Source organism: Chiloscyllium plagiosum, chromosome 26, assembly GCF_004010195.1.
Source record: "Chiloscyllium plagiosum isolate BGI_BamShark_2017 chromosome 26, ASM401019v2, whole genome shotgun sequence".
In the NCBI taxonomy this organism is placed as follows: domain Eukaryota; kingdom Metazoa; phylum Chordata; class Chondrichthyes; order Orectolobiformes; family Hemiscylliidae; genus Chiloscyllium; species Chiloscyllium plagiosum.
In genome coordinates this window covers 1,673,142-1,689,319 of record NC_057735.1, presented here as the reverse complement: position 1 = coordinate 1,689,319, position 16,178 = coordinate 1,673,142, and the positions used below count along the sequence as shown (strand labels likewise).

Sequence of the window (16,178 nt, the reverse complement as noted above, 5' to 3'; positions counted from 1 at the left end):
GAGAGAGGGAGAGTGTGTGTGTGAGAGAGAGAATGTGTGTGTGTGTGTGTGAGAGAGAGGGAGAGTGTATGTTTGTGAGAGGGGGGAGAGCGTGTGTGTGTGTGAGAGAGGGGGAGAGTGTGTGTGTGTGAGTTAGGGAGAGAGGGGTAGAGAGGGATGGACGGGGTTTTGATCTCAGGCGATCCGACTCGACAGTGCTGAGGACCGGAGTTTAAGTTCGAACATAAACCCCTTGGTGCAGAGCAGGGAGAGGTTGGAGACAGCTTCAAGGGATTTCCCGGGGGGAATGATGACCCTCCCAGTCCCTGGGAAATGGAGCCAGGCTCGGGGTGGGAGGTGAGCCCCCAGACCCCCTTCCCCAAAAGGTGAAGAACTCACTCTCCCCCAGCGGCTTCTCTTGTCGGTTCAGGTCAGGTCAGAGAGAGGGAGAACACAAAAGGAAACACAAAAGTCCAAAACTTTGGAGGTTTCTTCAAGCGCAGCTTTCTCCTTGAAATCGGTCCTTCGGATTCATTTTAGGTTCAAACCCTCAGTACCACTTTCCGCTCTCTCCCCAGAGTGACATTCCCTTTTGTCCAAGTTGAGGAACTTTTTCAACCTTAGTTGGCTGTTTGTGCTGTTGTGCCTGTCCCTGTGCAGTTCCCACATGCGATGCTGTGATTTGTTGGCATTGCCCCCTTGCCTTTATTCACACCCCCACCAGCCCCTGCGTTGCCTGCACACTCTTGGCAGTTGCTGGGGGGCGGGGGGTTCCTGTTTCACCCAATTCCGTCAATAAGAAGCCGCTGCTCTCGGACAAGAGACGTCCCCTTCTCCCCGTCAGCCTGGGAAATCCAATCCTTCCCATTCACTGCACAATCTGCATCTCTTCACAGTGCGGAGCGCTTCCTCCTGTCTGGGAGTGGGACTGTTCCTTCATCATTCCCCAAACCACACTGACACATCATGGCATCCACTGATTATCAAAGCTCCAGTTTATTAAAGCGCCATAAGATTGATTTGCAATGATTAGTCAAAACACATAGAAAAGTACAGCACACGATGTTGTACCGAGGATTAATCCTAATGTAAAATATAATCACCTAACCTACGCACCCCTCAACTCACTGCTATCCATGTGCATGTCCAGCAGTCGCTTAAATGTCCCCAATGACTCTGCTTCCACCACCACCGCTGGCAACACATTCCTTCATTCACAACTCTCTGCGTAAAGAACCTACCTCTGACATCTCCTCTATACCAGTCATGCCAGTCAACCCTGCCTTGGGGAAAAGTCTCTGGTTATTGACTATCTATTCCTCTCATTACCTTGTATACCTCGATCAGGTCACCTCTCTTCCTCCTTCTCTCCAGAGAGAAAAGTCCGAGCTTAGTCAATCTCTCTTTATGAGACAAGCCCTCCAATCCAGGCAGCATCCTGGTAAACCTTCTATGCACCCTCTCCAAAGCCTCTGTATCTTTCCTATAGTAGGGCGACCAGAACTGGACACAATATTCCAAGTGTGGTCTCACCGGGGACTTGTAGAGCTGCAGCAAAACCTCGTGGCTCTTAAACTCAATCCCCCTGTTAATGAAAGCCAAAACACCATATGCTTTCTTAACAATCCTATCCACTTGGGTGGCAACTTTGAGGGATCTATGTACTTGCACACCCAGATCCCTCTGTTCCTCCACACTACCGAGAATCCTGTCTTTAATCCTATATTCAGCATTCAAGTTCGACCTTCCAAAATGTATCACTTCGCATTTATCCAGGTTGAACTCTATCTGCCATTTCTTAGCCCAGCTCTGCATCCTGCCTATGTCACGCTGCAGCCTGCAACAGCCCTCGATACTATCAACGGTAACTCCAACCTTTGTGTCATTGGCAAATTTACTAACCCACCCCTCAACCTCCTCATCCAAGTCATTTATAAAAACTACAAAGAGCAGAGGCCCAAGAACAGAGCCCTGCGGGACCCCACTCAACACTGACCTCCAGGCAGAATACTTTCCATCTACAACCACTCTCTGCCTTCTGTCAGCCAACCAATTCTGAATCCAGATTGCCAAATCTCCCTGTATCCCATACCTCCTGATTTTATGAATGAGCCTACCTTAGGCAACCTTATCAAATGCCTTGCTGAAGTCCATATACACCACATCCACTGCTCGACCTTTGTTGACCTGTCTCAACCTCTTTCTTTCTTTCTTTCTATTTATGTTTACAGGACCATAAGATATAATCCCACAATGGGGGTAGCACAGTGGCTAGCATTGCTGCCTTACAGCAGCAGGGACCTGGGTTCAATCCCAGCCTTGGGTCTGTGTGGAGTTTGCACATTCTCCCTGTCTCTGTGTGGGTTTCTTCTGGGTGCTCTGGTTTCCTCCCACAGTCCAAACATGTGCAGGTTAGGGTGGATTGGCCATGGGAAATCGCCCAGAGTGTTCAGGGATATGGGGGTTATCAATGGGAGGTGTAGGGGAGAGTGGATTTCTTGGGCTGAATGGCCTGTTTCCATATTCTATTCTAATTTGGCCTTTCAAGCCTGTTTCTCTATTTGATCAGGACATAGAAGTTAAACATTTTCCTGACTCTGTCAAGACATTAGACAGTTTTGAAAAGGAATACTGGAGTTTTCACCTCCAGCTCCAGCTGTAAGTCCTTTCAATGCATTCACTTATCTTTGTGTCTCACAACTTCCTGATTTCAGTGTTATATCGGCTCATTGTGAAGCTGTGTGCCACAGTGTAGTGATTTCAGATTTGGGTGATATCTGTCATGATGGCCCTCAGTGAATTCAATCAATCTTTATTCCAGTTTAGGAGAGTGCTTGATGTGAATTACAGCTCGCTCTGATCCAGCATTGAATGGAATAGAAGCAGGAACAGACCTTTCAGGCCTGCTCCACTGTTCAATAAGGTCAAGCCTGATCCTGATTGCTGCACATTCCTGCCTGCCCCCAGTAATCTTTCACCCTGCTCCCTTGCTTATCAAAGAATATATCACAAAGAGATGATAAAGGGCTTTTGCCTGAAATATCGATTTTCCTGCTCCTTGGATGCTGACTGACCTGCTGTGCTTTTCCAGCACCACTCTGATTTAAACAAAGAATATGTCATCACAGCCTCAAAAAAAAATACACCAGGACTCTGTTTCCATTACTTTTTGAGGGAAAGAATCAAACTCTCTGTAACAAAACAATCTCCTTCTCTGTCTTAAAAAAGGGGTTCTTCTTATTTTCAGACAATATTCTTTAATTCTAGATTCTCTCAGAAGAGGAATCATCCTTTTCACAACTACCTTGTCAAGACATCTCCAGATATTGAATATCAACCAAATTTCTTCTCAATCCTTTAACCTCCAGCAGATACAGGCCCGGTCTGTCCAACCAATCCTCATTTAGACAACCTGCCTACTCCAGGGATGAGTCTCCAATGAATTTGCCTCCTTCCTTCAATAAGAAGGTTAATACTTTAGACTATATTTCAGATGAGCAGTGCCCCATTTAACTGGAGAGAGAGGCAGCAAGGTTTAGGGAGGGAATTCCAGAGATGAAGAGTCCAGACAGCTGAAGGCAGACCTGCCAACATCAGAGTGATTAAAATCAGAGACGCTAAAGAGGCCTGAATTACAGGAGCTAATCTTGGAGGCGTGTGTGCTCCGAGGAAGTTACAGAGACAGGGAGGGGTGAGTCCTTGAAGAGATTTGAAGATGAGGATTAAAAGTTTAAGCTCAAAGTAAAAACCAAAGGAACTGCAGATGCTGTGAATCAGAGACAAAAATAGAAATTGCTGGAAAAGCTCAGCAGGTCTGGCAGCATCTGTGGAGAGAAATCAGAGTTAAGGTTTCAGGTTGAGTGACCCCTTCCTCAGAACACATGCTGCCTGACCTGCTGAGCTTTTCCTGCAATTTCTATTTTTAAAATCAAAGTGTTGCTTGACTGGGGAGCTGGTGTCAGACAATGAGCACAGTGATGATAGGGAAGTAGAACTTGGTGTGACAAGACAGTAAAATATATTGGCACTGTGTCAGTATTACAAATTCAGAAAGAATACTTTTAAGTGTCTGATATAGCATGCTTTCCCTGCAACTGCTGCTCTGCAAACATGCTGCCAATGGAATTCAGGACATATACCTAAAAGAGTCTGTACACCTTCACATTTGTATTCAGGGCCCAACACCTACTTTAGAAATTCTTTCCAATGAGGATGCCCTGCTGCATCTTGTGCACAGTTTGCTGTGCTTGGTATATCCAGTACTCGATGTGGATTAAGTTAAAAATCACACAACACCAGGTTATAGTCCAACAGGTTTATTTGGAAGCACTAGCTTCGAAATGACAATCCGTGTGGATAGTCTGCAGCTTTCACGTGAATAGTTTGATTCCATTATCACAATAATACCTTGGGGGAAAAAAATACTTGAATGTAGAATAAGGAAAATATGTGAGTCCGGAAGCTTGAACCATTTCAAAGCAAATTAAACATGTTTTGAAGGTATAGTTGCTGTTGTGGTAAAACAGGAATCCTGCGGTGAGTAATTTACCTCCTGTCTCCCCAAAGCCTGTCCACCATCTACAAGACACCAGTCAGGAGTGCAATGGATGGATGCAGCTCCAACAACACTCAAGAAGCTCAACACCATCCAGGGCAAACCAGCTCACTTGATTGGCATCACATCCACAAACATCCACTCCCTCCACCACTGATGCTCAGTAGCAGTAGTGTACCATCTACAAGATGCAATGCAGCATCTCACCAAAGCTCCTTAGGTAGCACCTTCCAAACCTATGACCACTTCCATCTCAAAGGACAAAGACAGCAGATACATGGGAACACCACCATCTGCAAGTTCCCCTCCAAGCCACTCACCATCCTGACATGGAAATATATTGTTGTTCCTTCACTATCACTGCGTAAAAATCCTGGAATTCCCTCTCGAAGGGACATTGTGGGTCTACCCTACAGCACATGAACTGCAGTGGTGCAAGAAGGCAGCTCACCCCCACCTTCACAAGGAGCAGTTCGGGACAGGTAATAAATACTGACCCAGTCAGTGACTCTGACATTCCATAAAAGAATAACAACAAACATTTCCAGAATTGTCTTGTGAGACATAACGCACAGAAGAGGCCATTCAGCCTGTGAAACCATACACATACCACACAATGTAAATGATGAAATGGGTGGAGTAGTCCACGATAAGACTGGATAGCTCCAGAACCTTCACCAAACTCTTCTGTGGGCTGGGTTGATGGCTCGAGATCTCAGCTGGGATTAGGAGGTTTCCAATAAGGAACATTCTCCCCCAGGGTTCTGCATTGACCTCATTGCCGTATCCTGCAGTCCAAAACAAAGCCCCAGTATTGTCTGACACTGCACACTGGCAAACAGGTAAAGACAATAATTTCAAATTGACAGATCAGGAAGGAGAAAAAATAGCAAGTCAAACAAAACTCTGTTGCCAATCTCCTAAATTACATTGAATTCCATTCAACTCATCATTCTTGTGCTGGATGCTTCCAATTATACCTCAATTTTAAAATTCTCATGGTTATTTTCAAGTATCTCCATTGCTTCAAACTCACTGCTCTCGGAATTCTGTCCTAAACCATTTCTGGCTTCTCAGATTTTCATCTTCCACCATTTTTGTTCACTTGCCTGGGCTCAAAGTTCTCAAATTCCCTCCTCATCCTCTGCCATCTCTATCTCACTCACCATTTTTGAGATACACCTTAAACTTACTTCACTGTGTCTCAGCAGCAACTTTTGTCTGGTGACATTCCTGTAAGTATCTTGAATGTTTTGCTCCATTAAAGGGACTATCTAAATGCAACACAAACAGAAATTGCTGGAAAAACACAGCAGGTCTGGCAGCACCTGTTGAGAGAGAAACAGTTCATGTTTTGAGTCCAGTGATTCTTCTTCAGAGCACTAAGCCATCTCGAAGGTATCCTGATCTATCCTTTTAACTATTATAAATATCAGGCTCAAATATAAAGACACGCCTTTATTGGTCAGTACATTGAGTATAGGAGCTAGGAGGTCATCTTGTAGCTATACAGGACATTGGGTAGGCCACCCTTGAAATACTGCATTCAATTCTGGTCTCCCTGTTGTGAAACCTGAAGGGATTCAGCAAAGATTTACAGGGATGTTGCCAGTGTTGGAGGGTTTGAGCTATAGGGAGAAGCTGAATAGGTGGGACTGTTTGGAGGCTGAGGGATGACCTCATAGAGGTTTATAAAATCATGAGGGGCATGGATAGGTCGAATAGTCCTGGGATGCGGGAATCCAGAACTAGAGGGCATAGGTTTAGGGTGAGAGGGGAACAATTTAAAAGGGACCTAAGGGGCAACATTAGAAACAATACAGTGACATTTGAAGGTGAGAGACTACATAAACTAGACTTGTAACCCCTAGAATATAGAAGGAAAATGGTTTTTTGTCACTACAGTTGCTTATGGGATTCTGAAAACAATTGTTAGATAGGCAGCAACATTTTCCACTATTTGGAGAATCTATTTCAAGGAGACAGTTAAAGAAAAGTTAGGTAACAGTTCTGACCACAGGGTTAGCAGAATTGTGAAACTTTCTCCTGAAATAAATAAATTGATGCCTGCACAGTTAATAATGTTAAATCTGAGATTTGATGGAATTTTGCTGGATATCAGTAGAACGGAATATGGATCAAATGTTGGGTAAATGAGGTTAAAATACAGATCATACCATGATCCCATTGAATGGTGAAACAGTCTTGAGGGGCTGAATGGCCTCCTCCTGTTAGTATACTGTAACAAACCCAGGCTGAGGAATGGGGAAGATGCAACAGCATCACCTAGTGCCAGGAGGCGTACTTAACGAACACATTCTGCCAAAGTTAAACATCTCACAACACCAGGTTATAGTCCAACAGGTTTATTTGGAAGCACTAGCTTTCAGAGCACTGCTCCTTCATCGGGTAACTAGTGGGGCAGGATCATAAGACACAGAATTTATAGGAAAAGATCACAATGTCATGCAATTCAAATGATATATTGAACAAACCTAGATTGATGTTAAGTCTTTTCTCTTTTAGAATGGATTGCAGGTTTTTGTTCATTAAAATGTAAATTCCAGAACTTCTTTTAAGTCACATTCTTGAGATAACGTAAGGGTTTATAAAAAAAAGGTGACATCTCAGCTCAGACAATTATTAAAAGTAGGGCAAAGGTCTTTCCATAAACTGGACAGGATGAGCAAGTTAGGCAAAAAACTTAATAAACTTCCAACATATTTTAATTAGATTGAAACAATGTTACGTGAGAGGCTCTTTAAACCCCCCCAATCTCAGCCTCACTTCAGTGGTTAAAACATTCAACCGCATGCCCCCCCCCCCCCCCAACCTCTTGTTCTGTGTAATTGTGTCACTTGGTTTAATTCTTAGCATCCAAAAACAGTCAGAGCACCTTCAACAAGATCTCTTCCCATTGGCTGCAGGGATTTCAAGAATCTCATTTCTCTGTGCGTCGCTTCCACGTTTACCTTAAGGGGAGGTGATGGTCTATTGGCATTATCGTTAGACTATTAATCCAGACACCCTGGTTCTGGAGACATGGGTTTGAGTCCTGCCATGGCAAATGACGAGATTTGATTTCAGTGGAAATCTGGAATTAAGAGTCTAATGGTGGACACTGTCAACTTTTGGGGAAAATCCATCTGGTTCATTAATGCCCTCTACGGAAGGAAATCTACCATCCTTACCTGGTCTGGCCTCTTTGTGTCTTCACATCCACAGCACTGTGCCCTCTGAAATAGCCCAGCAAGCCATCCGGTTGTAACAATCACTACAATTCAGCCAGTGGCACCATGTCCCACAAGTGAATTAAAACAAAGCCTTACCACATACAGCCAGATCATGAGCGATCCTGGGATCAGCTTCCTACATCTACGCCAATCACAAATAGCTCTGCCTTGTCATCTCCTCTTTTAACCCTTTGGCAGCTCCTAAAGAGCCAACCTGTCCACCCAACCTGGTTTCCAGGGTGAGAATGAAGCTCTTCACTGCAACGTGTCACTGTTTTCAGGGAATTGTGGGAAGATCATGGAACCAACAAAGTGGCGAAACACCCAGACCGGTCTTTGCTTACCTCTGCTCCTCTCCACTGAACTCCATAACTATACAGAAATTACACAGGAAAGGCCATTCAGCCCATTGTGTCTGTGCTAGCTGAAGATAAAAAAAACCTAGCTGCCCATTCTGCCCCACCTTCCATTATCTGGTCCATACTCTTGCAGGCAACAGTGCTCAGGTGAAGATCCTGTCCCTTTCAAACTAGTTGAGGCTTTCTGTCTACATCATTACCTCAGGCAGTGAATTCCAGACCTCCTCCCACCCACTCACTGGGTGAAAATGTTTTTCCTCACGTCCTCTCTCATCATTCTCATCCAATAACCTTAACTCTTAAATGTGTGTTCCTCTAGCAATCATGGCTATAAGGAGTTGGAGGAGCAATTTTTTTTCCGGCCCCTGTCCCCATGCTCCCATTTTATTGAATAACAGAGCAGACTTGAAGGGTTGAGTCACTACTCCTAAATTTTGTGCCCTAACTCTGCAATGCAAATGCAAAGAGCCTAGCAACAGAAAAATACAGGCAATTACCAGAATGTGTAATTCATGTGAATTCCATCTGCTGAGCTTTCTAAAGAAAGTGTGAATTATCGAAGCCTGAATGGGATTTTCAAGCTGAATGCCTCAAATGCAATCATTCTCAATCACTGTGCATTTTTTAGACAGAAAGAGGTGGATGGATTTGGAAGAAATGCTTTGTATTTATTGAGTTGCTCTCCTTGATCATTTACCAGAAGCTGGAGCAGGCTGGATTGTCATTCCCCATCGATAATCCTCACTGATTTCTATGGTTCAATGTGCTGCTTGTTCCCTTAAGCTTGTGAAACCCCTCTTTTGGAGGGTTGCTTGCTAATATTTTTTGTAAAATTTACCACTTTCCAATCCGTAGAAAGCCACATGGTATAAATTCAGAATGCATAGACTTTAGGAATAAATGCATAATCAGAACAAAACCTGAACAACATTAATAACACAATCAAGTCAAAATTGTCAAGTTTATTTTACAATTTCAGAGATTAAATGATCCCCATGGACTGTTGCTCATTGCCTTTAGGAAAACTGTCCTGTACAAATCACACAGTTTACAATATATTACACAGTAATTAAACCAGAGCTTCCCAAAGTGGGGGTCAGACCCCAAATGAGAGCAGGAAATCCAAGGCAGCAATGGCTGCTGTAGGGGTCTTGAGGGGTTATTATAAAAACAGCGCCCTCCCCCACCCACCAACCCCATCTCTCCCCTCCCCCACCACACTCAAACAGATAGACCCCTGCTCTCACAGATATTTTCACCCTGCACTTTCAGACACCTTACTCCACTCTCACACACACCTTCACTTCACCTCCTCCCACAGATCTCTCTGTGAGCATCACTACAATCTTCCAGCCTTGAACTGGGTTCGCAGTGGGACAACATTTGGTGAGATTGATTTAAACGTCCTTGCAGCACGGGTCACCTCAATGCCAGTCCTCACCATCACAAAACTGTCCTCAACCCTGACTCCCTCGATATGACCATTCCCCTTGTTGCAGAGCGTTGCAAATCAGTGGCCATAGGTAATACAACTGAGATTGTGGGCATCGAGAACAAATACACCGTCACACTTTGACAGCTTTGTTTGCAGCAGAGGCTGCACTATAGTAATCTGCAGCAAGAACCTGGCTTGATTGTTGTGTTTCTGGCCCCTGTGTTTGAGAGCCTTGGGAATAAGTTTGATCAGGTCATTCTTAGGGACATTCTTAGCGATGTCTGTATATTGTTGTACAAAGGGAACTATGAGGGAGGTGCTGGCCAGAGTTCAATGGTGCAATACCCTAGCAGGGATGGCAGTGGAACAACAAAGGCTGGTATTTCTGGGTATAATGCAGAAGGTGCAGGGTCAGTTCATTCCAAAGAGGAAGAAAGAGCCTAAGGGGAGGCAGGGGCGGCCGTGGCTGACGAGGGAAGTTAAGGACTGGATAAAGATAAAAGAGTAGAAGTATAACTTAGCAAAGATAAGCGGGAAGCCGGAGATCTGGGAAACTTTTAAAGAGCAACAGAGGATAACTAAAAAGTCAATACACGGAGAAAAAAATGAGGTACGAAGGCAAACTGACCAAAAATATAAAGGAGGATAGTAAATGCTTTTTTAGGGATGTGAAAAGAAAAAAATGGTTAAGGCTTAAATTGGGCCCTTGAAGACAGAAACGGGTGAATTTATGATGGGGAAAAAGGAAATGTCAAAAGAGTTGAATAGGTACTTTGGATCTGTCTTCACTGGGGAAGACACAAGCTTCCTGCTCATGTCAATCCGAGAAGACTTATCCCATATCCTTAGACTGTGACCCCTGGTTCCGAACTTCCCAGTCATCGGGAATGTCCTTTTCATAGAAATACCAGTGTAGAACATTGTAAGTTGTACAGAGATGCTGACTGATTCTCTTACCAAAAAATATAAAATGTTGTCCCCCTTTACTGTGGGCCGCGGTGGGCGGCACGGTGGCACAGTGGTTAGCACTGCTGCCTCACAGCGCCAGAGACCCGGGTTACAGTCCAAAGATGTGCAGGTCAGGTGAATTGGCCATGCTAAATTGTCCGTAGTGTTAGGTAAGGGGTAAATGTAGGGGTATGGGTGGTTTGCGCTTCGGCGGGGCGGTGTGGACTTGTTGGGCTGAAGAGCCTGTTTCCACACTGTAAAGTAAAGTAATCTAATCTTTATACTGGTATTCTTGCAACTGGACCTGACGAATGCAAGATGAAAAACTTTGACAGAACTTTTCTCAGTGATATGCAAAATAATAGCTTCCAGAGTAAGACACTCCCTCAGTACAATACAGTGTGGGGGTGGCACAGTGGCTCAGTGGCTAACACTGCTGCCTCATAGCGCCAGGGACCCAGGTTCGATTCCAGCCTTGGGCGACTGTCTGTATGGGGTTTTCACATTATCCCTGTGTCTGCATGGGTTTCTTCCTACAATCCAAAGGTTTGCAGGTTAGGTGAATTGGCCATGCTAAATTGCTTATAGTGTCCAGGGAAGTGTAGGTTAGGTGCATTAGTCAGTAGAAATGTAGGGGGATATGTCACTCTTTGGAGAGTCAGTGTGGACTTGTTGGGCTGAAAGGCCTGTTTCCACACTGTAGGGGTTCTATGATTCAATCTCCCAGATGTAATAGTGGCTGAAGGACCTAGGGTAATGGATGAATTGAAGAGAATTGATATTAGGCAGGAAATGGTGTTGGAGAGACCGTTAGGTCTGAAGGCTGATAAGTCCCTGGGACCTGATGGTCTGCATCTACTTAAGGAGGTGGCTTTAGAAATCATGGATGCATTAGTGATCATTTTCCAGTGTTCTATAGATTCAGGATCAGTTCTTGTGAATTGGAGGGTGGCTAATGTTGTCCCACTTTTCAAGAAAGGAGGAAGAGAGAAAACAGGGAATTATAGATCAGTTAGCCTGACGTTAATGGTGGGAAAGATGCTGGAGTCAATTATAAAAGATGAAAATACGACTCATTTGGATAGCAGTAGCAGGATAGGTCAGAGTCAGCATGGATTTACGAAGGGGAAATCGTGCCTAACTAATCTTCTGGAATATTTTGAGGATGTAATTATGAAGATGGACAAGGGCGAGCCGAATGGATGTAGTGTACTTGGACTTTCAGAAATCATTTGATAAAGTCCCCCATAGGAGATTAGTGAGCAAAGTTGGGGGCAAAACATTGACTTGGATTGAAAATTGGCTGACTGACAGGAAGCAAAGAGTAGTGATAAATGGGTCCCTATCGGAATGGCAGGCGGTGACCAGTGAGGTACCACAAGGTTCGGTGCTGGGACTGCAGCTGTTTACAATATACATCAATGATGTAGATGAAGGTATTAAAAGTAATATTAGCAAATTTGCTGATGACACAAAGCTGGGTGGCAGGGTGAAATGTGAGGAGGATGTTATGAAAATACAGGGTGACTTGGACAGGCTAGTTGAGTGGACGGATGCATGGCAGATGCAGCTTAATGTGGATAAATGTGTGGTTATCCACTTTGGTGGCAAGAACAGGGAGGCAGATTATTATCTAAATGGAGTCAAATTAGGTAACGGAGAAGTACAATGAGATCTGGGTGTTCTTGTACATCAGTCAATGAAGGTAAGCATGCAGGTACAGCAGGCAGTGAAGAAAGCTAATGGCATGCTGGCCTTCATAACAAGAGGAATTGAGTATAGAAGCAAAGAGGTCCTTCTGCAGCTGTACAGGGCCCTGGTGAGACCGCACCTGGAATATTGTGTGCAGTTTTGGTCTCCAAATTTGAGGAAGGACATTCTGGCTATTGAGGGAGCGCAGCGTAGGTTCATGAGGTCAATTCCCGGAATGGCAGGACTATCATATGTTGAAAGATTGGAGCGACTGGGCTTGTATACACTTGAGTTTAGAGGGATGAGAGGGGAACTGATTGAGACGTATAAGATTATTAAAGAATTAGACATTCTGGAGGCAGGAAGCAGGTTTCCGCGGATGGGTAAGTCCAGAACCAGAGGACACAGTTTAAAAATAAGGGGTAGGCCATTTAGAACAGAGTTGAGGAGAAACTTCTTCACCCAGAGAGTGGTGGGTGTATGGAATGCTCTGCCCCAGAAGGCTGTGGAGGCCAAGTCTCTGGATACTTTCAAGAAAGAGATGGATAGAGCTCTTAAGGATAGTGGGATCAAGGGTTATGGAGATAAGGCAGGAACAGGATACTGATTGTGGATGATCAGCCATGATCATAATGAATGGTGGTGCTGGCTCGAAGGGCAGAATGGCCTACTCCTGCATCTGTTGTCTATTGACTATTGTAGTCTTTAGTGCACTCAGCAATGCATTTATTGTATATGTTGTAATCAGGTTGATATTTTCTTTATTTTTTTTATTTAACCCCCACACTACCGCCTAACTGCGGGGGTCAATATTTTATAGTGCTTTGTAATAATTAGGAGTAAATGACCACATGTATTCACCCGGTCATGTCATGTCGCAGGCTACAAAAGGACACATCAGGAGGGGAAATATTGTGTAAATGAGCAAACCCAGGCACATAAAAGTCATCACATAACCATTTCTGCAGAATCCTTTTAGGCACTAATGTGAGATAATTATTTGCATTCACTACACATCCTGCATCAGAGCAATTCTGAATGTAAATTTAGCATGGACAGTACAGATACTTTTGCAAAACTTTAATTCAGAGCCTTGGAAAGATACATTTGCCATTCACACAAGCTGCATCCTACCATTTCCTGGCAGTAGATTAGCAGATCGAGATTCTCTGCTTGATAAAGCAGTCCCAGCACAAAGGAACTGAATCTATTGTGGGGGACTCAACTTCAAGAATCTTTATTAAAATAGTCAAAGCAACTAAAGCTACAATACAAATATAATTGGATTAAGCAGCTTAGCCTTTGGTTAGTCAGTGGTCAAACTCTAGCCTCTGAGTTGGAATCCTGTGTAGGTTGAGACCTGACAATAAAAATAAGGCTGTTTCTCCAAGGCTGTCAGAGGCACTGTCTTTTTGATGAGACATTAAACTAACTCTGCCCTCTCAGGTGAATGTAAAACACCCCATGGCACTATTTGAAAAGAAAGATTTCCTCAGGTAATTAGAACTGATCAAGGAGATTGCAGGAGTTTGACTTTAGAAACTGTGATCATACCTCCAAAGTACTTGAATGGAAAGCACGTTCTAACATCCTGAGTTTGTGATAGTTGCTGAATAAGTGATTTCTCCATGAATTTAAAGGCCTCAAGATGACTTAAGGGAATGGAGTAGATGGATAAGTGAAGAAGGGAATTGGATATGAACCTGAATTAGGAAGTAAGGAAAGCAATTGAAGCTTAGTAAAAGGGATTGTGAAAGGGTTTCAGTGAGGGATATCGAAATTGTGAAGAAAGCAACATCAGGAGAGATATAAAGAAGCTCAAAACAGCCAAAGATTCTGTCACTAATGGTCAGTGAAAATAGCAGGAAACAAGCAACATGGGCTGTACATGATGGGAAGAGTTGACATCTTAGTAAAGTCACTGACCTCATTATCCAAACTTCTAAATTAATGTTCTAGAGAAATTCAATAGGTCTGGCAGTATCTGTGGAGAGACAGTGGAACTAACGTTTAGGATCCAATAACTTCTTCAGAACTGGATTCAAAATGCTAACTCTGATTTCTCTGCATGGGTGGTGCCAGACCTGCTGAGTTTCTCCAGCAATTTCCGTTTCTGTTTCAGATTTCCAGCCACTCCAGTTCTTTGTCTTATTTTAATTTTCTGGAGACGTGGGGTTTGAATCCCATCACGGCAGAGAGTGAAATTAGGATTGATTAAAAATCTGGGATTAAAACGTTTGACTAAAGTTGATCATGTGACCATTGTTGATTGTTGTAGAAACAGTTTGATTCACTAATGTCTTTTTGGGAAACAAATCTGCACCTTTTACCTGGTCTGGCCTCCATGTGACCCCAAGTCCGTAAAGTGGTTGACTCTTAACTGCCTTCAGAAATGGCTAAAACTAATTGGTTATACCATCCAAATTTTTTTTAACAAAACAAGGATGAGTGGGTGAGATGACAGATGGAGTTGCATAATCATCAGTTTTGATTCAATTTGCTGTTGATGTGGAGTCAATGAGGACGAGGTGCGAGTCTCGTAATGATTAGGTTCACACAATAGAACAGGGTGAGGTGCACTAAACATAACACAATCTATGGTCCTAATGTAATTTTACTCCTGCTGCTGAAGATCTGTGCAGAGATGGTCACTTAGTCAAGCCTTTCCAGTTTAGCTTGGACATTCGGGTGTACCTGACAATGTGGAAAATTGCTTGTTTGTATCTATTCATTAAAAAAGGACAAATTTATCCTGGTCAATAACCATTAACCTCTTCACACCAGTTAGTGAATTGATGGAAGGAGTCTTCTGAAATGTCATAAAGTGTTGTGTCGGTGAGGTGAATTAGCCATGGGAAAATACAGGGTTACAATGATGAGTTAGGGGTCTGGGTGGGATGCTCTTCGGAGGGGTGGTGTGAACCTGATGGGCTGAATGGCTTGCTTCCACACTGCAGAGATTCTATGAAGGATTCAATGAAAGCAAAATAATCTTACTTGTCAATAATCAGTATGTTTCCCAGTAGAATCACTTGGCTCTAGGTCTCATAACAAACTTGGTTCAAACACGGGCACAAATGTCAGGGGAAAATGTCAGTGAGGAACTGCTGTTCACATAGAGGTCATGCTCCACCAAATAAGACACATAAACATTGAAAAGATGGAAAGTAGGAGCAGGAGTAGATCATTCAGCCCTTCCAGCCTGCTTCATCATCCATTATGATTATGGTTGATCATCTAACTCCATCTTGGAATCATACAAAGATTTTGGCCTTGACTGCTTTCTGTGGCAGTGAATTTCAACCAATGAACCTTAAAAAAAAACAGAAGGCAATGAAAGTGAAAAGAAAACTAACTCAGTGGCAAGAGTCTTGTCTGACAGAAAGGGATAGTATTATGAGTCATAGAATCATAGAACTGTTGCAACAAGATGGATGCTTTCCAGTCTATTGTACAGCTGCTGGTTGACAATCTGAAGGGACTATGTGTATCGTGTCACACTCTTCCGTCTGTTTCCAGTATCCCAATACATTCTTCTTTTTTGGGTAAGTTTCCAATTCCTTCTTAATTACATGATTGAAGTTGCCACCAGCCCACTCAAATATTGAATTTCAGATCCTAAACATTCAATACATGAGAAAGTTTTTCAAAATAGGTTTCTCCATTGCTTCTTTTTCCAGTTACAAGGTCTACAGATAGATGAAGAACAAGGTCCGCCAAAAAACATGAGCTAAAGAATGGTGGGAAAAAAGAGTGCTGGGAATCCAGCAACATGACTCTGCATGATGCTGATGGACCAGCTCAAACGGATAAGACCACCTCTGGCCCAAACAGCCAATGACCTACCCATTGTAAATCAAGAACCCATCAAGGATAGATTCAAGAAAAGTGCAGGGAGCAAAAGAAACCTTTATACATGGCCTTCTATGACTTTATCAACTGGGCTAATATAATGTGTCCTCCTCAGATTTGGCTGC

At 43.5% G+C, this 16,178-nt stretch overlaps 1 protein-coding gene across 1 annotated transcript in view; it reads right to left on the bottom strand.

Annotated features, from left to right (window-relative positions):
• The window catches only part of srgap2 (SLIT-ROBO Rho GTPase activating protein 2), a 244,264-nt gene extending 243,810 nt beyond the window's left edge, over positions 1–454 (bottom strand). Inside the window, exon 1 of the mRNA XM_043716321.1 lies at positions 379–454. The gene's annotated coding sequence lies outside the window, so the exon portion shown is untranslated. The remainder of the gene's footprint in view (positions 1–378) is intronic.
• Positions 455–16,178: the final 15,724 nt, after the last annotated feature.